At 40.6% G+C, this 26,659-nt stretch overlaps 6 non-coding genes across 6 annotated transcripts; all 6 read right to left on the reverse strand.

Moving 5' to 3' along the window:
• Nucleotides 1-1,461: 1,461 nt before the first annotated feature.
• On the reverse strand, nucleotides 1,462-1,532 carry TRNAG-GCC (transfer RNA glycine (anticodon GCC)). Its single transcript has one exon. It is a non-coding gene; the product is annotated as a tRNA-Gly (tRNA).
• Nucleotides 1,533-4,814: 3,282 nt separating this feature from the next.
• Nucleotides 4,815-4,885, reverse strand: TRNAG-GCC (transfer RNA glycine (anticodon GCC)). The gene has a single exon. It is a non-coding gene; the product is annotated as a tRNA-Gly (tRNA).
• A 6,697-nt stretch (nucleotides 4,886-11,582) lies between these two features.
• On the reverse strand, nucleotides 11,583-11,653 carry TRNAG-GCC (transfer RNA glycine (anticodon GCC)). The gene has a single exon. It is a non-coding gene; the product is annotated as a tRNA-Gly (tRNA).
• Nucleotides 11,654-14,980: 3,327 nt separating this feature from the next.
• TRNAG-GCC (transfer RNA glycine (anticodon GCC)) lies at nucleotides 14,981-15,051 on the reverse strand. Its single transcript has one exon. It is a non-coding gene; the product is annotated as a tRNA-Gly (tRNA).
• Nucleotides 15,052-18,395: 3,344 nt separating this feature from the next.
• TRNAG-GCC (transfer RNA glycine (anticodon GCC)) lies at nucleotides 18,396-18,466 on the reverse strand. Its single transcript has one exon. It is a non-coding gene; the product is annotated as a tRNA-Gly (tRNA).
• A 3,522-nt stretch (nucleotides 18,467-21,988) lies between these two features.
• TRNAG-GCC (transfer RNA glycine (anticodon GCC)) lies at nucleotides 21,989-22,059 on the reverse strand. The gene has a single exon. It is a non-coding gene; the product is annotated as a tRNA-Gly (tRNA).
• Between the last annotated feature and the right edge of the window lie 4,600 nt (nucleotides 22,060-26,659).

Genomic DNA, 26,659 nt, shown 5'->3' on the forward strand with positions numbered 1-26,659 from the left:
GAAAGGTGGTTTCGAAAGGATGATGAGAGGTTAAGAAAGATGTGAAGGGGAAGGGGAGCTGAGCTGTTGGTGAGAAAAAAACAGGGAGAGTAAGTGAGCTGAACTGACACTACGTGGCTGAAACGGAATTGATGTCAAGGGCATGGATGAACTAGAAGTACCATGAATGAAGCTGATTTGGCGTATTTCATATAAAATTAAATCACATCTCATGGTAGTGGGTGTAGCTGAACCTGAATGTGAAGGACCTGAACTGGACCTAAATGAACCTAAACAGACGTGAAGGAATAGATGGATCTCCATCTATTAATATAGCTAGTAACTTCAGTTGTTGCCTTTGCATCTGGCAGTAATTCCGGCACAGCTTTAATATTCTGCAACATTATCCGGCTAAACATACAGGCCTTCACTCCGTCTCAGTTCCCCCTGCAAGGGAAAGGTCTACTTCTTGTAGAGGGAACCTGTTGAATACGAATATTATAATTATTAACAATTTCTTGACAACTGAATTGCATGACCTTCTTCCATGTTAAGCGATACCGGTAGTCTTGCATATTCTCTATCAACTTACCTAGGCTCAATATTGGTCTATTGCATCATCACAGCTGCATCTCAAAATGAACTGATCTTAAATTTCTCTCTCTCTCTCTCTCTCTCTCTCTCTCTCTCTCTCTCTCTCTCTCCTGAGATTATAATTTATTCGGGCTCCTGGCTTTGGTTCCCTTCAGTTTTGCATTAAAAAATAGGTCATTGACAAAAGATGTGTCCTAAATCCAAGGCCGCACCCCACCCTCTGAAACATCTAAGTTCCTGGAGTGGCAGGCACAAAAGTGCCAACACATCATATGGAATGATTACTTCCCACAGGAGATCGGTAGTAAAAACAGTTGATAACTGAAGAAATGGAAAAGAAATGATGTATAAATGTTGTATTATCTTGTTCTGTCCTTAAATAGCAGGCACTTGTCTAAAATGGGGCTGAAATTTCTGTTAGGCACGATCTAACCGGCTATAACACTCCTAACTCTCTGGACCTCACTAACCCAAAACCCTTCTTTTGCTGTTACTAGAAAACTGATAATGTCTCTGCTGCTTCAGAATAACTGTCGTGCATTGACGGGATTCACTACAGGCTTGGATTGATGACCCTTCTTTCTGTTCGTGAATTTACTATGTTACCTTCTACTGGAGAATGGATTCCTCCACTGAATGCCAAACGAGCCGACAGCACACACTTTCCCAACAATCCTGTATTGCATACCACGCCACCTTCATGTCATAACACTACTACTTAATCCTTTACTGAACATACAGGCCTTCATTCCACTTGAAGCCACCTTTCAGCACATAGGATCCTGTTTCACTATGTCCTTCCTAAATATCCAGTCCTTTCTTCCATCCCAGACTCCTTCACCACCTGATTGTTCCAGACATAATCTTGAACGCATTGGGTTCAAAACGTGCATCGGCCGGGAATCGAACCCGGGCCTCCCGCGTGGCAGGCGAGAATTCTACCACTGAACCACCGATGCTCATGAAATCGTACGGAAAAACCCTAATATGACGGTCTCCAAAAGTCCCGAGTCACGGTTGCTTTCTCCCCGAAACGAGAGTTCAGCTAAAGTCAGCCCTATATTATGTTTCATTCGTTTTCTGCAGTTAAGGGATAACTAAACGAAAGATGAAGAAAAGAGATCTGTATATATGAATACATCATATATAGTATATGTGCATGTTGGATATGTATATATATGCACGCCTGTACACATGCCCATATATTTATAAATGCGTACCTATCCTGTACATTCAGTATGTCTATGGCTACATGTGCGTGAAGATATACATAGATGTTCTGATACCTACAGTATACGTGTATGTATGTGTGCATATATGCCTCTCTCTGATAAGTACGTACATACGTGTGTATCTATGTACAACTTTACTCATCTTAAAACATGACATGATATTGACTGTAACATCTTTGTATCATGAAAGTGCCATTGAATGGATTTTTTTATTATTATGCTTGAAATGATAATTTCTTTTATACCTTCTGTGCAATAAGATATCGATTTATTTTTCTTCTTCCCGTTCTCATGCACCCTTCAGTGCTTGGCCTTCAACGACAGTGTTTCCCAGAGTGTTGGGGATTGTTCTGAATGGTAAATAAAGAACCTGAATTTAAGAAAAAAAAAAAAAAAAAAAAAAAAAGCTCTCAGAGTCAAGCATTTGAAAAAAACAAACTAATGAATGATGAAAGACCAGCAGGAAATAAAGTACTCGAGGATGGGAGGGAGGAGCAAGGAAGGGATGGAGGAAAATAAATGGATGGGCTAGGTAAGGATGGAGGTGGGGAGATGTAAGGGGTGAGGTAGGTGGAGGAGGATAAGACGGTTGTGACGAAATACCGAATCGGCGGTCATTTACCAAATAGGCACTCTTAATTGCAAAATATTATAATCTTTATCACCATATAAATTAAATTAACCGCAATAATTTGACCCGAATTCAGATACTTAGGTGTATATAAACCTATCTTGTGATAAGAATGACAATATTTTCGTATTAAATGCGCCGATTCTGTACCGATTTGGTGCCGATTCGATGGATGACTGTCGATTCGGTATTTTTTCGCACCGGCTGAACTGTGCTTCATTTCTTTTAAGATCAACTTCAAGCGTTCATACCTCTCTCCAATGTTGTTTAATAAACCAGCTTATTCTGGTTTAACTTCGGTCTCTTATCTCAAATCAGTCATGTAATCTGTCACCTACCCCATCATTAGTAAGCAGTCTCAATACGGGTCAGGCTTTACACTACCCCCTTACATTTGCTGAACAAACAAGTCTTGAATTAAACACAAGCCCCACTGGAGTACACACGTTTCCTCTCCACGTTGCCATTCCTTATTATGAAGTCCACTGTTATTCATCCTCTACATCATTTCTTGACTTCGTTTTGCTTAAAACGTGCATCGGCCGGTAATCAACCCAGGGCCTCCCGCGTGGGAAGGGAGAATTCTGCCGCTGAACCATCGATGCTAGTGCAGTGATGGAAAAGATTATCTTTTAGAAGTCATGAGTCAAGTTTAGTTTCTCCTCATAACCAAAAATCATGCCTCTGATCTACCATAAGTTTTCTTCAGCTTTCGGGTGACCTAATTAAAGAGGGGAAAATGATCCGGATGATAGAGTATTTGACGGACAACTTAAGTAAGCAGGTCGGGAATACATCAGTGAAAGAAATACTAAAGTGCGAGAGGGAGGAGCAGGGAGGGACTGGGAAGGAACTGTTGGACATTGGTGGCTTTGGAAGGAAAAGGGGGGTTTAGAAAAACAAAAGGAGAGAGTGGGAAAGGTGGTTTCGAAAGGAAGATGAGAGGTTAAAAAAGATGGGAAAGGGAAGGGGAGCTGAGGTGTTGGTGAGAAAAAACCAGGGAGAGTAATAGAACTGAACTGACACTGACGTGGCTGAAAAGGAATTGATGTCAAGAGCATGGATGAACTAGAAGTACCATGAATGAAGCTGAATTGGCGTATTTCATATAAAATTAAATCACATCTCATGGTAGTGGGTGTAGCTGAACCTGAATGTGAAGGACCTGAATTGGACCTAAATGAACCTAAACACACGTGAAGGAATAGATGGACCTCCATCTATTAATATTGCTAGTAATTTCAGTTGTTGCCTTTTGCATCTGACAGTAATTCCGGCACAGCTTTAATATTCTGCAACATTATCCGGCTAAACATACAGGCCTTCACTCCGTCTCAGTTCCCCCTGCAAGGCAAAGGTCTACTTCTTGTAGAGGGAACCTGTTGAATACGAATATTATAATTATTAACATTTTCTTGACAACTGAATTGCATGACTTTCTTCCATGCTAAGCGATACCGGTAGTCTTGCATATTCTCTATCAACTTACCTAGGCTCAATATTGGTCTATTGCATCATCACAGCTGCATCTCAAAATGAACTGATCTTAAATTTCTCTCTCTCTCTCTCTCTCTCTCTCTCTCTCTCTCTCTCTCTCTCTCTTGAGATTATAATTTATTCGGGCTCCTGGCTTTGGTTCCCTTCAGTTTTGCATTAAAAAATAGGTCATTGACAAAAGATGTGTCCTAAATCCAAGGCCGCACCCCACCCTCCGAAACATCTAAGTTCCTGGAATGGCAGGCACAAAATTGTCAACACATCATATGGAATCGTTACTTCCTACAGGAGATCGGTAGTAAAAACAGTTGCTACCTGAAGAAATGGAAAAGAAATGATGTATCAATGTTGTATTATCTTGTTCTGTCCTTAAATAGCAGGCACTTGTCTAAAATGGGGCTGAAATTTCTGTTAGGCACGATCTAACCGGCTATAACACTCCTAACTCTCTGGACCTCACTAACTCAAAACACTTCTTTTGCTGTTACTAGAAAACTGATTATGTCTCTGCTGCTTCAGAATAACTGTCGTTCATTGACGGGATTCACTACAGGCTTGGATTGATGACCCTTCATTCTGTGGGTGAATTTACTATGTTACCTTCTACTGGAGAATGGATTCCTCCACTGAATGCCACACGAGCCGACAGCACACACTTTCCCAACAATCCTGTATTGCATACCACGCCACCTTCATGTCATAACACTACTACTTAATCCTTGCTGAACATACAGGCCTTCAATCCACCTGAAGCCACCTTTCAGCACATAGGATCCTGTTCCACTATGTCCTTCCTAAATATCCAGTCCTTTCTTCCATCCCAGACTCCTTCACCACCTGATTGTTCAAGACATAATCTTGAACTCATTGGGTTCAAAACGTGCATCGGCCGGGAATCGAACCCGGGCCTCCCGCGTGGCAGGCGAGAATTCTACCACTGAACCACCGATGCTCATGTAATCGTAGGGAAAAACGCTAATTTGACGGTCTCCAGAAGTCCCGAATCACGGTTGCTTTCTCCCCGAAACGAGAGTTCAGCTAAAGTCAGCCCTATATTATGTTTCATTCGTTTTCTGCAGTTAAGGGATAACTAAACGAAAGATGAAGAAAAGAGATCTGTATATATGAATACATCATATATAGTATATGTGCATGTTGCATATGTATATATATGCACGCCTGTACACATGCCCATATATTTATAAATGCGTACCTATCCTGTACATTCAGTATGTCTATGGCTACATGTGCGTGAATATATACTTAGATGTACTGATACCTACAGTATACGTGTATGTATGTGTGCATATATGCCTCTCTCTGCATAAGTACGTACATACGTGTGTATCTATGTACAACTTTACTCATCTTAAAACATGTCATGATATTGACTGTAACATCTTTGTATCATGAAAGTGCCATTGAATGGATTTGTTTATTATTTTGCTTGTAATGATAATTTCTTCTATACCTTCTATGCAATAAGATATCGATTTATTTTTCTTCCTCCTACTCTCATACACCATTCAGTGCTTGGCCTTGAAGGACAGTGTTTCCCAGAGTGTTGGGGATTGTTCTGAATGGTAAATAAAGAACCTAAATTTAAGAAAAAAAAAAAAAAAGCTCTCAGAGTCAAGCATTTGAAAAAAACAAACTAATGAATGATGAAAGACCAGCAGGAAATAAAGTACTCGAGGATGGGAGGGAGGAGCAAGGAAGGGATGGAGGAAAATAAATGGATGGGCTAGGTAAGGATGAAGGTGGGGAGATGTACGGGGTGAGGTAGGTGGAGAAGGTTAAGACGGTTGTGACGAAATACCGAATGGGCGGTTATTTACCAAATTGGCACTCTTAATTACAAAATATTATAATCTTTATCACTATATAAATTAAATTAACCGCAATAATTTGACCCGAATTCAGATGCTTAGGTGTATATAAACCTATCTTGTGATAAGAATGACAATATTTTCGTATTAAATGCACCGATTCTGTACCGATTTGGTGCCGATTCGATGGATGACTGTCGATTCGGTATTTTTTCGCTCCGGCTAAACTGTGCTTCATTTCTTTTAAGATCAACTTCAAGCGTTCATACCTCTCTCCAACGTTGTTTAATAAACCAGCTTATTCTGGTTTAACTTCGGTCTCTTATCTCAAATCAGTCATGTAATCTGTCACCTTCCCCATCATGAGTAAGCAGTCTCAATACGGGTCAGGCTTTACACTGCCCCCTTACATTTGCTGAACAAACAAGTCTTGAATTAAACACAAGCCCCACTGGAGTACACACGTTTCCTCTCCACGTTGCCCTTCCTTATTATGAAGTCCACTGTTATTCATCCTCTACATCATTTCTTGACTTCGTTTTGCTTAAAACGTGCATCGGCCGGTAATCAACCCAGGGCCTCCCGCGTGGGAAGGGAGAATTCTGCCGCTGAACCATCGATGCTAATGCAGTGATGGAAAAGATTATCTTTTAGAAGTCATGAGTCAAGTTTAGTTTCTCCTCATAACCAAAAATCATGCCTCTTATCTACCATAAGTTTTCTTCAGCTTTCGGGTGACCTAATTAAAGAGGGGGAAATGATCCGGATGATAGAGTATTTGACGGACAACATAAGTAAGCAGGTCGGGAATACATCAGTGAAAGAAATACTAAAGTGCGAGAGGGAGGAGCAGGGAGGGACTGGGAAGGAACTGTTGGACAGGGGTGGCTTTGGAAGGGAGAGGGGAGGATAGAAAAACAAAAGGAGAGAGTGGGAAAGGTGGTTTCGAAAGGAAGATGAGAGGTTAAGAAAGATGGGAAGGGGAAGGGGAGCTGAGGTGTTGGTGAGAAAAAACCAGGGAGAGTAATAGAACTGAACTGACACTGACGTGGCTGAAACGGAATTGATGTCAAGAGCATGGATGAACTAGAAGTACCATGAATGAAGCTGAATTGGCGTATTTCATATAAAATTAAATCACATCTCATGGTAGTGGGTGTAGCTGAACCTGAATGTCAAGGACCTGAACTGGACCTAAATGAACCTAAACACACGTGAAGGAATAGATGGACCTCCTGTAGTTGCCTAAAAGTGAGCGGTGGACTAATTCGTACCTAAATATAGAACATTTAATATTGCTAGTAATTTCAGTTCTTGTTGCCTTTTGAATCTGACGATAATTCCGGCAGAGCTTTAATATTCTGCAACAGTATCCGGCTAAACATACAGGTTTTCACTCCGTCTCAGTTCCTCCTGCAAGGCAAAGGTCTACTTCTTGTAGAGGGAAACTGTTGAATACGAATATTATAATTGTTAATATTTTCTTGACAACTGAATTCCATGACTTTCTTCCATGCTAAGCGATACCGGTAGTCTTGCATATTCTCTGTCAACTTACCTAGGCTCAATATTGGTCTATTGCATCATCACAGCTGCATCTCAAAATGAACTGATCTTAAATTTCTCTCTCTCTCTCTCTCTCTCTCTCTCTCTCTCTCTCTCTCTTGAGAGTATAATTTATTCGGGTTCCTGGCTTTGGCTCCCTTCAGTTTTGCATTAAAAAATAGGTCATTGACAAAAGATGTGTCCTCAATCCAAGGCCGCACCCCACCCTCCGAAACATCTAAGTTCCTGGAGTGGCAGGCACAAAATTGCCAACACATCATATGGAATGATTACTTCCTACAGGAGATCGGTAGTAAAAACAGTTGCTAACTGAAGAAATGGAAAAGAAATGATGTATAAATGTTGTATTATCTTGTTCTGTCCTTAAATAGCAGGCACTTGTCTAAAATGGGGCTGAAATTTCTGTTAGGCACGATCTAACCGGCTATAACACTCCTAACTCTCTGGACCTCACTAACCCAAAACCCTTCTTTTGCTGTTACTAGAAAACTGATTATGTCTCTGCTGCTTCAGAATAACTGTCGTGCATTGACGGGATTCACTACAGGCTTGGATTGATGACCCTTCTTTCTGTGGGTGAATTTACTATGTTACCTTCTACTGGAGAATGGATTCCTCCACTGAATGCCAAACGAGCCGACAGCACACACTTTCCCAACAATCCTGTATTGCATACCACGCCACCTTCATGTCATAACACTACTACTTAATCCTTGCTGAACATACAGGCCTTCATTCCACCTGAAGCCACCTTTCAGCACATAGGATCCTGTTCCACTATGTCCTTCCTAAATATCCAGTCCTTTCTTCCATCCCAGACTCCATCACCACCTGATTGTTCCAGACATAATCTTGAACGCATTGGGTTCAAAACGTGCATCGGCCGGGAATCGAACCCGGCAGGCGAGAATTCTACCACTGAACCACCGATGCTCATGTAATCGTAGGGAAAAACGCTAATTTCACGGTCTCCAGAAGTCCCGAAACACGGTTGCTTTCTCCCCGAAACGAGAATTCAGCTAAAGTCAGCCCTATATTATGTTTCATTCGCTGTCTGCAATTAAGGGATAACTAAACGAATGATGAAGAAAAGATATCTGTATATATGAATACATCATATATAGTATATGTGCATGTTACATATGTATATATATGCACGTCTGTACACAGTCCCATATATTTATAAATGCGTACCTATCCTGTACATTCAGTATGTCTATGGCTACATGTGCGTGAATATATACTTAGATGTACTGATACCTACAGTATACGTGTAGGTATGTGTGCATATATGCCTCTCTCTGCATAAGTACGTACATAGGTGTGTATCTATGTACAACTTTACTCATCTTAAAACATGTCATGATATTGACTGTAACATCTTTGTATCATGAAAGTGCCATTGAATGGATTTGTTTATTATTTTGCTCGTAATAATAATTTCTTCTATACCTTCTATGCAATAAGATATCGATTTATTTTTCTTCCTCCTGCTCTCATACACCATTCAGTGCTTGGCCTTGAAGGACAGTGTTTCCCAGAGTGTTGGGGATTGTTCTGAATGGTAAATAAAGAACCTAAATTTAAGAAAAAAGAAAGAAAAAAAAAAAAAAGCTCTCAGAGCCAAACATTTGAAAAAAACAAACTAATGAATGATGAAAGACCAGCAGGAAATAAAGTACTCGAGGAAGAGAGGGAGGAGCAAGGAAGGGATGGAGGAAAATAAATGGATGGGCTAGGTAAGGATGGAGGTGGGGAGATGTAAGGGGTGAGGTAGGTGGAGGAGGTTAAGACGGTTGTGACGAAATACCGAATCGGCGGTCATTTACCAAATTGGCACTCTTAATTGCAAAATATTATAATCTTTATCACCATATAAATTAAATTAACCGCAATAATTTGACCCGAATTCAGATACTTAGGTGTATATAAACCTATCCTGTGATAATAATGACAATATTTTCGTATTAAATGCGCCGATTCTGTACCGATTTGGTGCCGATTCGATGGATGACTGTCGATTCGGTATTTCTTCGCACCGGCTAAACAGTGCTTCATTTCTTTTAAGATCAACCTCAAGCGCTCAGACCTCTCTCCAACGTTGTTTAATAAGCCGGCTTATTCTGGTTTAACTTCGGTCTCTTATCTCAAATCAGTCATGTAATCTGTCACCTTCCCCATCATGAGTAAGCAGTCTCAATACGGGTCAGGCTTTACACTGCCCCCTTACATTTGCTGAACAAACAAGTCTTGAATTAAACACAAGCCCCACTGGAGTACACACGTTTCCTCTCCACGTTGCCCTTCCTTATTATGAAGTCCACTGTTATTCATCCTCTACATCATTTCTTGACTTCGTTTTGCTTAAAACGTGCATCGGCCGGTAATCAACCCATGGTCTCCCGCGTGGGAAGGGAGAATTCTGCCGCTGAACCATCGATGCTAATGCAGTGATGGAAAAGATTATCTTTTAGAAGTCATGAGTCAAGTTTAGTTTCTCCTCATAACCAAAAATCATGCCTCTTATCTACCATAAGTTTTCTTCAACTTTCGGGTGACCTAATTAAAGAGGGGAAAATGATCCGGATGATAGAGTATTTGACGGACAACTTAAGTACGCAGGTCGGGAATACATCAGTGAAAGAAATTCTAAAGTGCGAGAGGGAATAGCAGGGAGGGACTGGGAAGAAACTGTTGCACAGGGGTGGCTTTGGAAGGAAAGGGGGGGATAGAAAAACAAAAAGAGAGAGTTGGAAAGGTGGTTTCGAAAGGAAGATGAGAGGTTAAGAAAGATGTGAAGGGGAAGGGGAGCTGAGGTGTTGGTGAGAAAAAACCAGGGAGAGTAATAGAGCTGAACTGACACTACGTGGCTGAAACGGAATTGATGTGAAGAGCATGGATGAACTAGAAGTACCATGAATGAAGCTGAAATGGCGTATTTCATATAAAATTAAATCACATCTCATGGTAGTGGGTGTAGCTGAACCTGAATGTGAAGGACCTGAACTGGACCTAAATGAACCTAAACACACGTGAAGGAATAGATGGACCTCCTGTAGTTGCCTAAAATTGAGCGGTGGACTAATTCGTACCTAAATATAGAACAATTAATATAGCTAGTAATTTCAGTTGTTGCCTTTTGCATCTGACAGTAATTCCGGCACAGCTTTAATATTCTGCAACATTATCCGGCTAAACATACAGGCCTTCACTCCGTCTCAGTTCCTCCTGCAAGGCAAAGGTCTACTTCTTGTAGAGGGAACCTGTTGAATACGAATATTATAATTATTAATATTTTCTTGACAACTGAATTGCATGACTTTCTTCCATGCTAAGCGATACCGGTAGTCTTGCATATTCTCTGTCAACTTACCTAGGCTCAATATTGGTCTATTGCATCATCACAGCTGCATCTCAAAATGAACTGATCTTAAATTTCTCTCTCTCTCTCTCTCTCTCTCTCTCTCTCTCTCTCTCTTGAGATTATAATTTATTCGGGCTCCTGGCTTTGGTTCCCTTCAGTTTTGCATTAAAAAATAGGTCATTGACAAAAGATGTGTCCTAAATCCAAGGCCGCACCCCACCCTCCGAAACATCTAAGTTCCTGGAATGGCAGGCACAAAATTGTCAACACATCATATGGAATCGTTACTTCCTACAGGAGATCGGTAGTAAAAACAGTTGCTACCTGAAGAAATGGAAAAGAAATGATGTATCAATGTTGTATTATCTTGTTCTGTCCTTAAATAGCAGGCACTTGTCTAAAATGGGGCTGAAATTTCTGTTAGGCACGATCTAACCGGCTATAACACTCCTAACTCTCTGGACCTCACTAACTCAAAACACTTCTTTTGCTGTTACTAGAAAACTGATTATGTCTCTGCTGCTTCAGAATAACTGTCGTTCATTGACGGGATTCACTACAGGCTTGGATTGATGACCCTTCTTTCTGTGGGTGAATTTACTATGTTACCTTCTACTGGAGAATGGATTCCTCCACTGAATGCCAAACGAGCCGACAGCACACACTTTCCCAACAATCCTGTATTGCATACCACGCCACCTTCATGTCATAACACTACTACTTAATCCTTGCTGAACATACAGGCCTTCATTCCACCTGAAGCCACCTTTCAGCACATAGGATCCTGTTCCACTATGTCCTTCCTAAATATCCAGTCCTTTCTTCCATCCCAGACTCCTTCACCACCTGATTGTTCCAGACATAATCTTGAACGCATTGGGTTCAAAACGTGCATCGGCCGGGAATCGAACCCGGGCCTCCCGCGTGGCAGGCGAGAATTCTACCACTGAACCACCGATGCTCATGTAATCGTAGGGAAAAACGCTAATTTGACGATCTCCAGAAGTCCCGAATCACGGTTGCTTTCTCCCCGAAACAAGAGTTCAGCTAAAGTCAGCCCTATATTATGTTTCATTTGTTTTCTGCAGTTAAGGGATAACTAAAAGAAAGATGAAGAAAAGATATCTGTATATATGAATACATCATATATAGTATATGTGCATGTTACATATGTATATATATGCACGTCTGTACACAGTCCCATATATTTATAAATGCGTACCTATCCTGTACATTCAGTATGTCTATGGCTACATGTGCGTGAATATATACTTAGATGTACTGATACCTACAGTATACGTGTAGGTATGTGTGCATATATGCCTCTCTCTGCATAAGTACGTACATAGGTGTGTATCTATGTACAACTTTACTCATCTTAAAACATGTCATGATATTGACAGTAACATCTTTGTATCATGAAAGTGCAATTGAATGGATTTGTTTATTATTGTCCTTGTAATGATAATTTCTTCTATACCTTCTATGCAATAAGATATCGATTTATTTTTCTTCCTCCTACTCTCATACACCATTCAGTGCTAGGCCTTGAAGGACAGTGTTTCCCAGAGTGTTGGGGATTGTTCTGAATGGTAAATAAAGAACCTAAATTTAAGAAAAAAAAAAAAAAAAAAAAAAAAAAGCTCTCAGAGCCAAACATTTGAAAAAAACAAACTAATGAATGATGAAAGACCAGCAGGAAATAAAGTACTCGAGGAAGAGAGGGAGGAGCAAGGAAGGGATGGAGGAAAATAAATGGATGGGCTAGGTAAGGATGGAGGTGGGGAGATGTAAGGGGTGAGGTAGGTGGAGGAGGTTAAGACGGTTGTGACGAAATACCGAATCGGCGGTCATTTACCAAATAGGCACTCTTAATTGCAAAATATTATAATCTTTATCACCATATAAATTAAATTAACCGCAATAATTTGACCCGAATTCAGATACTTAGGTGTATATAAACCTATCCTGTGATAATAATGACAATATTTTCGTATTAAATGCGCCGATTCTGTACCGATTTGGTGCCGATTCGATGGATGACTGTCGATTCGGTATTTTTTCGCACCGGCTAAACAGTGCTTCATTTCTTTTAAGATCAACCTCAAGCGTTCAGACCTCTCTCCAACGTTGTTTAATAAGCCAGCTTATTCTGGTTTAACTTCGGTCTCTTATCTCAAATCAGTCATGTAATCTGTCACCTTCCCCATCATGAGTAAGCAGTCTCAATACGGGTCAGGCTTTACACTGCCCCCTTACATTTGCTGAACAAACAAGTCTTGAATTAAACACAAGCCCCACTGGAGTACACACGTTTCCTCTCCACGTTGCCCTTCCTTATTATGAAGTCCACTGTTATTCATCCTCTACATCATTTCTTGACTTCGTTTTGCTTAAAACGTGCATCGGCCGGAAATCAACCCAGGGCCTCCCGCGTGGGAAGGGAGAATTCTGCCGCTGAACCATCGATGCTAATGCAGTGATGGAAAAGATTATCTTTTAGAAGTCATGAGTCAAGTTTAGTTTCTCCTCATAACCAAAAATCATGCCTCTTATCTACCATAAGTTTTCTTCAGCTTTCGGGTGACCTAATTAAAGAGGGGAAAATGATCCGGATGATAGAGTATTTGACGGACAACTTAAGTAAGTAGGCCGGGAATACATCAGTAAAAGAAATACTGAAGTGCGAGAGGGAGGAGCAGGGAGGGACTGGGAAGGAACTGTTGGACAGGGGTGGCTTTGGAAGGGAAAGGGGGGGATAGAAAAACAAAAGGAGAGAGTGGGAAAGGTGGTTTCGAAAGGAAGATGAGAGGTTAAAAAAGATGGGAAAGGGAAGGGGAGCTGAGGTGTTGGTGAGAAAAAAACAGAGAGAGAAATAGAACTGAACTGACACTGACGTGGCTGAAACGGAATTGATGTCAAGAGCATGGATGAACTAGAAGTACCATGAATGAAGCTGAATTAGCGTATTTCATATAAAATTAAATCACATCTCATGGTAGTTGGTGTAGGTGAACCTGAATGTGAAGGACCTGAACTGGACCTAAATGAACCTAAACATGCGTGAAGGAATAGATGGACCTCCTGTAGTTGCCTAAAATTGAACGGTGGACTAATTCGTACCTCAATATAGAACGTTTAATATTGCTAGTAATTTCAGTTGTTGTTGCCATTTCAATCTCACGGTAATTCCGGCACAGCTTTAATATTCTGCAACAGTATACGGCTAAACATACAGGCCTTCACTCCGTCTCAGTTCCCCCTGCAAGGCAATGGTCTACTTCTTGTAGAGGGAACCTGTTGAATACGAATATTATAATTATTAACATTTTCTTGACAACTGAATTGCATGACTTTCTTCCATGCTAAGCGATACCGGTAGTCTTACATATTCTCTATCAACTTACCTAGGCTCAATATTGGTCTATTGCATCACAGCTGCATCTCAAAATGAACTGATCTTAAATTTCTCTCTCTCTCTCTCTCTCTCTCTCTCTCTCTCTCTCTCTCTCTTGAGAGTATAATTTATTCGGGCTCCTGGCTTTGGCTCCCTTCAGTTTTGCATAAAAAATAGGTCATTGACAAAAGATGTGTCCTCAATCCAAGGCCGCACCCGACCCTCCGAAACATCTAAGTTCCTGGAGTGGCAGGCACAAAATTGCCAACACATCATATGGAATGATTACTTCCTACAGGAGATCGGTAGTAAAAACAGTTGCTAACTGAAGAAATGGAAAAGAAATGATGTATAAATGTTGTATTATCTTGTTCTGTCCTTAAATAGCAGGCACTTGTCTAAAATGGGGCTGAAATTTCTGTTAGGCACGATCTAACTGGCTATAACACTCCAAACTCTCTGGACCTCACTAACCCAAAACCCTTCTTTTCCTGTTACTAGAAAACTGATTATGTGTCTGCTTCTTCAGAATAACTGTCGTGCATTGACCGGATTCACTACAGGCTTGGATTGATGACCCTTTTTTCTGTGGGTGAATTTACTATGTTACCTTCTACTGGAGAATGGATTCCTCCATTGAATGCAAAACCAGCCGACACCACACACTTTCCGAACAATCCTGTATTGCATACCACGCCACCTTCATGTCATAACACTACTACTTAATCCTAGCTGAACATACAGGCCTTCATTCCACCTGAAGCCACCTTTCAGCACATAGGATCCTGTTCCACTATGTCCTTTGTAAATATCCAGTTCTTTCTTCCATCCCAGACTCCTTCACCACCTGATTGTTCAAGACATAATCTTGAACTCATTGGGTTCAAAACGTGCATCGGCCGGGAATCGAACCCAGCCCTCCCGCGTGGCAGGCGAGAATTCTACCACTGAACCACCGATGCTCATGAAATCGTAGAGAAAAACGCTAATATGACGGTCTCAAAAAGTCCCGAGTCACGGTTGCTTTCTCCCCGAAACGAGAGTTCAGCTAAAGTCACCCCTATATTATGTTTCACCTGCATTCTGCAGTTAAGGGATAACTAAACGAAAGATGAAGAAAAGAGATCTGTATATATGAATACATCATATACAGTATAGGTGCATGTTGGATATGTATATACTGTACATATATGCACGCCTGTACACATGCCCATATATTTATAAATGAGTATCTATCCTGTACATTCAGTATGTCTATGGCAACATGTGCGTGAATATATACATACATGTACTGATACCTACAGTATACGTGTATGTATGTGTGCAAATATACCTCTCTCTGCATAAGTACGTACATACGTGTGTATCTATGTACAACTTTACTCATCTTAAAACATATCATGATATTGACTCTAACATCTTTGTATCATGAAAGTGCCATTGAATGGATTTGTTTATTATTGTGCTTGTAATGATAATTTCTTCTATACCTTCTATGCAATAAGATATCGATTTATTTTTCTTCCTCCTACTCTCATACACCCTTCAGTGCTTGGCCTTCAACGACAGTGTTTCCCAGAGTGTTGGGGATTGTTCTGAATGGTAAATAAAGAACCTGAATTTAAGAAAAAAAAATAAATAAATAAAGCTCTCTTAGCCAAACATGTGAAAAAAACAAACTAATGAATGATGAAAGACCAGCAGGAAATAAAGTACTCGAGGAAGAGAGGGAGGAGCAAGGAAGGGATGGAGGAAAATAAATGGATGGGCTAGGTAAGGATGGAGGTGGGGAGATGTAAGGGGTGAGGTAGGTGGAGGAGGATAAGACGGTTGTGACGAAATACCGAATCGGCGGTCATTTACCAAATAGGCACTCTTAATTGCAAAATATTATAATCTTTATCACCATATAAATTAAATTAACCGCAATAATTTGACCCGAATTCAGATACTTAGGTGTATATAAACCTATCCAGTGATAATAATGACAATATTTTCGTATTAAATTCGCCGATTCTGTACCGATTTGGTGCCGATTCGATGGATGACTGTCGATTCGGTATTTTTTCGCACCGGCTAAACAGTGCTTCATTTCTTTTAAGATCAACCTCAAGCGTTCAGACCTCTCTCCAACGTTGTTTAATAAGCCACTTTATTCTGGTTTAACTTCGGTCTCTTATCTCAAATCAGTCACGTAATCTGTCACCTTCCCCATCATTAGTAAGCAGTCTCAGTACGGGTCAGGCTTTACACTACCCCCTTACATTTGCTGAACAAACAAGTCTTGAATTAAACACAAGCCCCACTGGAGTACACACGTTTCCTCTCCACGTTGCCATTCCTTATTATGAAGTCCACTGTTATTCATCCTCTACATCATTTCTTGACTTCGTTTTGCTTAAAACGTGCATCGGCCGGTAATCAACCCAGGGCCTCCCGCGTGGGAAGGGAGAATTCTGCCGCTGAACCATCGATGCTAGTGCAGTGATGGAAAAGATTATCTTTTAGAAGTCATGAGTCAAGTTTAGTTTCTCCTGATAACCAAAAATCATGCCTCTTATCTACCATAAGTTTTCTTCAGCTTTCGGGTGACCTAATTAAAGAGAGGAATATGATCCGGATGATAGAGTCTTTGACGGACAACTTAAGGAAGCAAGTCGGGAATACATCAGTGAAAGAAATACTAAAGTGCGAGAGGGAGGAGCAGGGAGGGACTGGGAAGGAACTGTTGGACAGGGGTGGCTTTGGAAGGGAAAGGGGAGGATAGAAAAACAAAAGGAGACAGTGGGAAAGGTGGTTTCGAAAGGAAGATGAGAGGTTAAAAAAGATGGGAAAGGGAAGGGGAGCTGAGGTGTTGGTGAGAAAAAACCAGGGAGAGTAATAGAACTGAACTGACACTGACGTGGCTGAAACGGAATTGATGTCAAGAGCATGGATGAACTAGAAGTACCATGAATGAAGCTGAATTGGCGTATTTCATATAAAATTAAATCACATCTCATGGTAGTGGGTGTAGTTGAACTTGAATGTCAAGGACCTGAACTGGACCTAAATGAACCTAAACACACGTGAAGGAATAGATGGACCTCCTGTAGTTGCCTAAAATTGAGCGGTGCACTAATTCGTACCTAATTATAGAACATTTAATATTGCTAGTAATTTCAGTTGTTGTTGCCTTTTAAATCTGATGGTAATTCCGGTACAGCTTTAATGTTCTGCAACAGTATCCGGCTAAACATACAGGCCTTCACTCCGTCTCAGTTCCTCCTGCAAGGCAAAGGTCTACTTCTTGTAGAGGGAACCTGTTGAATACGAATATTATAATTATTAATATTTTCTTGACAACTGAATTGCATGACTTTCTTCCATGCTAAGCGATACCGGTAGTCTTGCATATTCTCTGTCAACTTACCTAGGCTCAATATTGGTCTATTGCATCATCACAGCTGCATCTCAAAATGAACTGATCTTAAATTTCTCTCTCTCTCTCTCTCTCTCTCTCTCTCTCTCTCTCTCTCTCTCTCTCTCTCTTGAGAGTATAATTTATGCGGGCTCTTGGCTTTGGCTCCCTTCAGTTTTGCATAAAAAATAGGTCATTGACAAAAGATGTGTCCTCAATCTAAGGCCGCACCCGACCCTCCGAAACATCTAAGTTCCTGGAGTGGCAGGCACAAAATTGCCAACACATCATATGGAATGATTACTTCCTACAGGAGATCGGTAGTAAAAACAGTTGCTAACTGAAGAAATGGAAAAGAAATGATGTATAAATGTTGTATTATCTTGTTCTGTCCTTAAATAGCAGGCACTTGTCTAAAATGGGGCTGAAATTTCTGTTAGGCACGATCTAACTGGCTATAACACTCCAAACTCTCTGGACCTCACTAACCCAAAACCCTTCTTTTCCTGTTACTAGAAAACTGATTATGTGTCTGCTTCTTCAGAATAACTGTCGTGCATTGACGGGATTCACTACAGGCTTGGATTGATGACCCTTCTTTCTGTGGGTGAATTTACTATGTTACCTTCTACTGGAGAATGGATTCCTCCATTGAATGCCAAACGAGCCGACAGCACACACTTTCCGAACAATCCTGTATTGCATACCACGCCACCTTCATGTCATAACACTACTACTTAATCCTTGCTGAACATACAGGCCTTCATTCCACCTGAAGCCACCTTTCAGCACATAGGATCCTGTTCCACTATGTCCTTCGTAAATATCCAGTTCTTTCTTCCATCCCAGACTCCTTCACCACCTGATTGTTCAAGACATAATCTTGAACTCATTGGGTTCAAAACGTGCATCGGCCGGGAATCGAACCCAGCCCTCCCGCGTGGCAGGCGAGAATTCTACCACTGAACCACCGATGCTCACGAAACCATAGGGAAAAACACTAATTTGATGGTCTGCAGAAGTCCCGAATCACGGTTCCTTTCTCCCGGAAACGAGAGTTCAGCTAAAGTCAGCCCTATATTATGTTTCATTCGTTTTCTGCAGTTAAGGGATAACTAAACGAAAGATGAAGAAAAGAGATCTGTATATATCAATACAGCATATATAGTATATGTGCATGTTGGATATGTATATTTATGCACTCCTGTTCACATGTCCATATATTTATAAATGCGTACTTATCCTGTACATTCAATACGTCTATGGCTACATGTGCGTCAATATATACATACATGTATTGATACCTACAGTATACGTGTATGTACAGTATGTGTGCATATATGCAGTATATGTGCATGCATATGTATATATATATATATGCACGCCTGTACACATGCCCATATATTTATGTACTGAAATTTGCGACCTATCACTGTACATTCAGTATGTGGATTATGGCTACATGTGCGTGAAATATATACATGAATGTACTCGAAACCTACAGTAGGTTACCGTGTAATGTATGCCAACGTTGTGCATATATGCCTCTGCATAAGTACTTACATACGTGTGTATCTATGTACAACTTTACTCATCTTAAAACATGTCATGATATTGACTGTAACATCTTTGTTTCATGAAAGTGCCATTGAATGGATTTGTTTATTATTGTGCTTGTAATGATAATTTCTTCTATACCTTCTATGCAATAAGATATCGATTTATTTTTCTTCCTCCTACTCTCATACACCCTTCAGTGCTTGGCCTTCAAGGACAGTGTTTCCCAGAGTGTTGGGGATTGTTCTGAATGGTAAATAAAGAACCTAAATTTAAAAAAAAAAAAAAAAAAAGCTCTCAGAGCCAAACATTTGAAAAAAACAAACTAATGAATGATGAAAGACCAGCAGGAAATAAAGTACTCGAGGAAGAGAGGGAGGAGCAAGGAAGGGATGGAGGAAAATAAATGGATGGGCTAGGTAAGGATGGAGGTGGGGAGATGTAAGGGGTGAGGTAGGTGGAGGAGGTTAAGACGGTTGTGACGAAATACAGAATCGGCGGTCATTTACCAAATTGGCACTCTTAATTGCAAAATATTATAATCTTTATCACCATATAAACTAAATTAACTGCAATAATTTGACTCGAATTCAGATACTTAGGTGTAAATAAACCTATCCTGTGATAAGAATGACAATATTTTCGTATTAAATGCGCCGATTCTGTACCGATTTGGTGCCGATTCGATGGATGACTGTCGATTCGGTATTTCTTCGCACCGGCTAAACAGTGCTTCATTTCTTTTAAGATCAACCTCAAGCGCTCAGACCTCTCTCCAACGTTGTTTAATAAGCCGGCTTATTCTGGTTTAACTTCGGTCTCTTATCTCAAATCAGTCATGTAATCTGTCACCTTCCCCATCATGAGTAAGCAGTCTCAATACGGGTCAGGCTTTACACTGCCCCCTTACATTTGCTGAACAAACAAGTCTTGAATTAAACACAAGCCCCACTGGAGTACACACGTTTCCTCTCCACGTTGCCCTTCCTTATTATGAAGTCCACTGTGATTCATCCTCTACATCATTTCTTGACTTCGATTTGCTTAAAACTTGCATCGGCAGGTAATCAACCCAGGGCCTCCCGCGTGGGAAGGGAGAATTCTGCCGCTGAACCATCGATGCTAATGCAGTGATGGAAAAGATTATCTTTTAGAAGTCATGAGTCAAGTTTAGTTTCTCCTCATAACCAAAAATCATGCCTCTTATCTACCATTAGTTTTCTTCAGCTTTCGGGTGACCTAATTAAAGAGGGGAAAATGATCCGGATGATAGAGTATTTGACGGACAACTTAAGTAAGTAGGTCGGGAATACATCAGTGAAAGAAATACTAAAGTGCGAGAGGGAGGAGCAATGAGGGACTGGGAAGGAACTGTTGGACAGGGGTGGCTTTGGAAGGGAAAGGAGGGGATACAAAAACAAAAGAAGAGAGTGGGAAAGGTGGTTTCGAAAGGAAGATGAGAGGTTAAAAAAGATGGGAAAGGGAAGGGGAGCTGAGGTGTTGGTGAGAAAAAACCAGGGAGAGTAATAGAACTGAACTGACACTGACGTGGCTGAAACGGAATTGATGTCAAGAGCATGGATGAACTAGAAGTACCATGAATGAAGCTGAATTGGCGTATTTCATATAAAATTAAATCACATCTCATGGTAGTGGGTGTAGCTGAACCTGAATGTGAAGGACCTGAACTGGAACTAAATGATCCTAAACACACGTGAATTAATAGATGGACCACCTGTAGTTGCCTAAAATTGAGCGGTGGACTAATTCGTACCTAAATATAGAACAGTTAATATAGCTAGTAATTTCAGTTGTTGCCTTTTGCATCTGACGGTAATTCCGGCACAGCTTTAATATACAGCAACATTATCCGGCTAAACATACAGGCCTTCACTCCGTCTCAGTTCCCCCTGCAAGGCAAAGGTCTACTTCTTGTAGAGGGAACCTGTTGAATACGAATATTATAATCATTAACATTTTCTTGACAACTGAATTGCATGACTTTCTTCAATGCTAAGCGATACCGGTAGTCTTGCATATTCTCTGTCAACTTACCTAGGCTGAATATTGGTCTATTGCATCATCAATGCTGCATCTCAAAATGAACTGATCTTAAATTTCTCTCTCTCTCTCTCTCTCTCTCTCTCTCTCTCTCTCTCTCTTTCTTGAGAGTATAATTTATTCGGGCTCCTGTCTTTGGCTTCCTTCAGTTTTGCATTAAAAATTAGGTCATTGACAAAAGATGTGTCCTCAATCCAATTCCACACCCCACCCTCCGAAACATCTAAGTTCCTGGAGTGGCAGGCACAAAATTGCCAACACATCATATGGAATGATTACTTCCTACAGGAGATCGGTAGTAAAAACAGTTGCTAACTGAAGAAATGGAAAAGAAATGATGTATAAATGTTGTATTATCTTGTTCTGTCCTTAAATAGCAGGCACTTGTCTAAAATGGGGCTGAAATTTCTCTTAGGCACGATCTAACCGGCTATAACACTCCTAACTCTCTGGACCTCACTAACCCAAAACCCTTCTTTTCCTGTTACTAGAAAACTGATTATGTGTCTGCTTCTTCAGAATAACTGTCGTGCATTGACGGGATTCACTACAGGCTTGGATTGATGACCCTTCTTTCTGTGGGTGAATTTACTATGTTACCTTCTACTGGAGAATGGATTCCTCCACTGAATGCTAAACGAGCCGACAGCACACACTTTCCCAACAATCCTGTATTGCATACCACGCCACCTTCATGTAATAACACTACTACTTAATCCTTGCTGAACATACAGGCCTTCATTCCACCTGAAGCCACCTTTCAGCACACAGGATCCTGTTCCACTATGTCCTTCCTAAATATCCAGTCCTTTCTTCCATCCCAGACTCCTTCACCACCTGACTGTTCATGACATAATCTTGAACTCATTGGGTTCAAAACGTGCATCGGCCGGGAATCGAACCGGGGCCTCCCGCGTGGCAGGCGAGAATTCTATCACTGAACCACCGATGCTCATGAAACCGTAGGGAAAAACGCTAATTTGACGGTCTCCAGAAGTCCCGAGTCACGGTTGCTTTCTCCCCGAAACGAGAGTTCAGCTAAAGTCAGCCCTATATTATGTTTCATTCGTTTTCTGCAGTTAAGGGATAACTAAACGAAAGATGAAGATAAGAGATCTGTATATATCAATACATCATATACAGTATATGTGCATGTTGGATATGTATATATATGCACTCCTGTTCACATGCCCATATATTTATAAATGCGTACTTATCCTGTACATTCAATACGTCTATGGCTACATGTGCGTGAATATATACATACATGTATTGATACCTACAGTATACGTGTATGTATGTGTGCATATATGCCTCTCTCTGCATAAGTACGTACATAGGTGTGTATCTATGTACAACTTTACTCATCTTAAAACATGTCATGATATTGACTGTAACATCTTTGTATCATGAAAGTGCCATTGAATGGATTTGTTTATTATTGTGCTTGTAATGATTATTTCTTCTATACCTTCTATGCAATAAGATATCGATTTATTTTTCTTCCTCCTGCTCTCATACACCCTTCAGTGCTTGGCCTTCAAGGACAGTGTTTCCCAGAGTGTTGGGGATTGCTCTGAATCGTAAATAAAGAACCTAAATTTAAGAAAAAAAAAAAAAAAAAAGGTCTCAGAGCCAAACATTTGAAAAAAACAAACTAATGAATGATGAAAGACCAGCAGGAAATAAAGTACTCGAGGAAGAGAGGGAGGAGCAAGGAAGGGATGGAGGAAAATAAATGGATGGGCTAGGTAAGGATGGAGGTGGGACGATGTAAGGGGTGAGGTAGGTGGAGGAGGTTAAGACGGTTGTGACGAAATACAGAATCGGCGGTCATTTACCAAATTGGCACTCTTAATTGCAAAATATTATAATCTTTATCACCATATAAACTAAATTAACTGCAATAATTTGACTCGAATTCAGATACTTAGGTGTAAATAAACCTATCCTGTGATAAAAATGACAATATTTTCGTATTAAATGCGCCGATTCTATACCGATTTGGTGCCGATTCGATGGATGACTGTCGATTCGGTATTTCTTCGCACCGGCTAAACAGTGTTTCATTTCTTTTAAGATCAACCTCAAGTCCTCAGACCTCTCTCCAACGTTGTTTAATAAGCCAGCTAATTCTGGTTTAACTTCGGTCTCTTATCTCAAATCAGTCATGTAATCTGTCACCTTCCCCATCATGAGTAAGCAGTCTCAATACGGGTCAGGCTTTACACTGCCCCCTTACATTTGCTGAACAAACAAGTCTTGAATTAAACACAAGCCCCACTGGAGTACACACGTTTCCCCTCCACGTTGCCCTTCCTTATTATGAAGTCCACTGTGATTCATCCTCTACATCATTTCTTGACTTCGTTTTGCTTAAAACGTGCATCGGCCGGGAATCAACTCAGGGTCTCCCGCGTGGGAAGGGAGAATTCTGCCGCTGAACCATCGATGCTAATGCAGTGATTTAAAAGATTATCTTTTAGAAGTCATGAGTCAAGTTTAGTTTCTCCTCATAACCAAAAATCATGCCTCTTATCTACCATTAGTTTTCTTCAGCTTTCTGGTGACCTAATTAAAGAGGGGAAAATGATCCGGATGATAGAATATTTGACGGACAACTTAAGTAAGTAGGTCGGGAATACATCAGTGAAAGAAATACTAAAGTGCGAGAGGGAGGAGCAGGGAGGGACTGGGAAGGAACTGTTGGACAGGGGTGGCTTTGGAAGGGAAAGGAGGGGATACAAAAACAAAAGGAGAGAGTGGGAAAGGTGGTTTCGAAAGGAAGATGAGAGGTTAAAAAAGATGGGAAAGGGAAGGGGAGCTGAGGTGTTGGTGAGAAAAAACCAGGGAGAGTAATAGAACTGAACTGACACTGACGTGGCTGAAACGGAATTGATGTCAAGAGCATGGATGAACTAGAAGTACCATGAATGAAGCTGAATTGGCGTATTTCATATAAAATTAAATCACATCTCATGGTAGTGGGTGTAGCTGAACCTGAATGTGAAGGACCTGAACTGGAACTAAATGAACCTAAACACACGTGAATTAATAGATGGACCACCTGTAGTTGCCTAAAATTGAGCGGTGGACTAATTCGTACCTAAATATAGAACAGTTAATATAGCTAGTAATTTCAGTTGTTGCCTTTTGCATCTGACGGTAATTCCGGCACAGCTTTAATATACAGCAACATTATCCGGCTAAACATATAGGCCTTCACTCCGTCTCAGTTCCCCCTGCAAGGCAAAGGTCTACTTCTTGTAGAGGGAACCTGTTGAATACGAATATTATAATCATTAACATTTTCTTGACAACTGAATTGCATGACTTTCTTCAATGCTAAGCGATACCGGTAGTCTTGCATATTCTCTGTCAACTTACCTAGGCTGAATATTGGTCTATTGCATCATCAATGCTGCATCTCAAAATGAACTGATCTTAAATTTCTCTCTCTCTCTCTCTCTCTCTCTCTCTCTCTCTCTCTCTCTCTCTCTCTCTTTCTTGAGAGTATAATTTATTCGGGCTCCTGGCTTTGGCTCCCTTCAGTTTTGCATAAAAATTAGGTCATTGACAAAAGATGTGTCCTCAATTCAAGGCCGCACCCCACCCTCCGAAACATCTAAGATCCTGGAGTGACAGGCACAAAATTGTCATCACATCATATGGAATGATTACTTCCTACAGGAGATCGGTAGTAAAAACAGTTGCTAACTGAAGAAATGGAAAAGAAATGATGTATAAATGTTGTATTATCTTGTTCTGTCCTTAAATAGCAGGCACTTGTCTAAAATGGGGCTGAAATTTCTGTTAGGCACGATCTAACCGGCTATAACACTCCTAACTCTCTGGACCTCACTAACCCAAAACTCTTCTTTTCATGTTACTAGAAAACTGATTTTGTCTCTGCTGCTTCGGAATAACTGTCGTGCATTGACGGGATTCACTACAGGCTTGCATTGATGACCCTTCTTTCTGTGAGTGAATTTACTATGTTACCTGCTACTGGGGAATGGATTCCTCCACTGAATGCCAAACGAGCCGACAGCACACACTTTCCCACCTATCCTGTATTGCATACCACGCCACCTTCATGTCATAACACTACCACTTAATCCTTTACTGAACATACAGGCCTTCATTCCACCTAAAGCCACCTTTCAGCACATAGGATCCTGTTCCACTATGTCCTTCCTAAATATCCAGTCCTTTCTTCCATCCCAGACTCCTTCACCACCTGATTGTTCCAGACATATTCTTGAACGCATTGGGTTCAAAACGTGCATCGGCCGGGTTTCGAACCCGGGCCTCCCGCGTGGCAGGCGAGAATTCTACCACTGAAATACCGTTCTCATGAAATCGTAGTGAAAAATGCTTATTTGACGGTGTCCTGAAGTCCCGAGTCACGGTTGCTTTCTCCCCGAAACGAGAGTTCAGCTAAAGTCAGCCCTATATTATGTTTCATTCGTTTTCTGCAGTTAAGAGATAACTAAACGAAAGATGAAGAAAAGAGATCTGTATATATGAATACATCATATATAGTATATGTGCATGTTGGATATGTATATATATGCACGCCTGTACACATGCCCATATATTTATAAATGCGTACCTATCCTGTACATTCATTATGTCTATGGCTACATGTGCGTGAATATATACATACATGTATTGATACCTACAGTATACGTGTATGTATGTGTGCATATATGCCTCTCTCTGCATAAGTACGTACATACGTGTGTATCTATGTACAACTTTACTCATCTTAAAACATGTCATGATATTGACTGTAACATCTTTGTATCATGAAAGTGCCATTGAATGGATTTGTTTATTATTGTGCTTGTAATGATAATTTCTTCTATACCACCTATGCAATAAGATATCGATTTATTTTTCTTCCTCCTGCTCTCATACACCCTTCAGTGCTTGGCCTTCAACGACAGTGTTTCCCAGAGTGTTGGGGATTGTTCTGAATGGTAAATAAAGAACCTAAATTTAAGGGAAAAAAAAAAAAAAAGCTCTCAGAGCCAAATATTTGAAAAAAACAAACTAATGAATCATGAAAGACCAGCAGGAAATAAAGTACTCGAGGAAGAGAGGGAGGAGCAAGGAAGGGATGGAGGAAAATAAATGGATGGGCTAGGTAAGGATGGAGGTGGGGAGATGTAAGGGGTGAGGTAGGTGGAGGAGGTTAAGACGGTTGTGACGAAATACCGAATCGGCGGTCATTTACCAAATTGACACTCTTAATTGCAAAATATTATAATCTTTATCACCATGTAAATTAAATTAATCGCAATAATTTGACCCGGATTCAGATACTTAGGTGTATATAAACCTATCCTGTGATGATAATGACAATATTTTCGTATTAAATGCGCCGATTCTGTATTGATTCGGTGCCGATTCGATGAATGACAGTCGATTCGGTATTTCTTCGCACCGGCTAAACTGTGCTTATTGTTATTATTTATTTTATTTATTACGCAACAGCGTCAGACAGTACATGTGAAACATGATACATATGGAATCCTCGAAAACAG

The sequence above is a fragment of the Coenobita brevimanus genome, chromosome 8 (genome assembly GCF_032717465.1).
Source record: "Coenobita brevimanus isolate Jiangsu-jjx chromosome 8, ASM3271746v2, whole genome shotgun sequence".
NCBI lineage: Eukaryota > Metazoa > Arthropoda > Malacostraca > Decapoda > Coenobitidae > Coenobita > Coenobita brevimanus.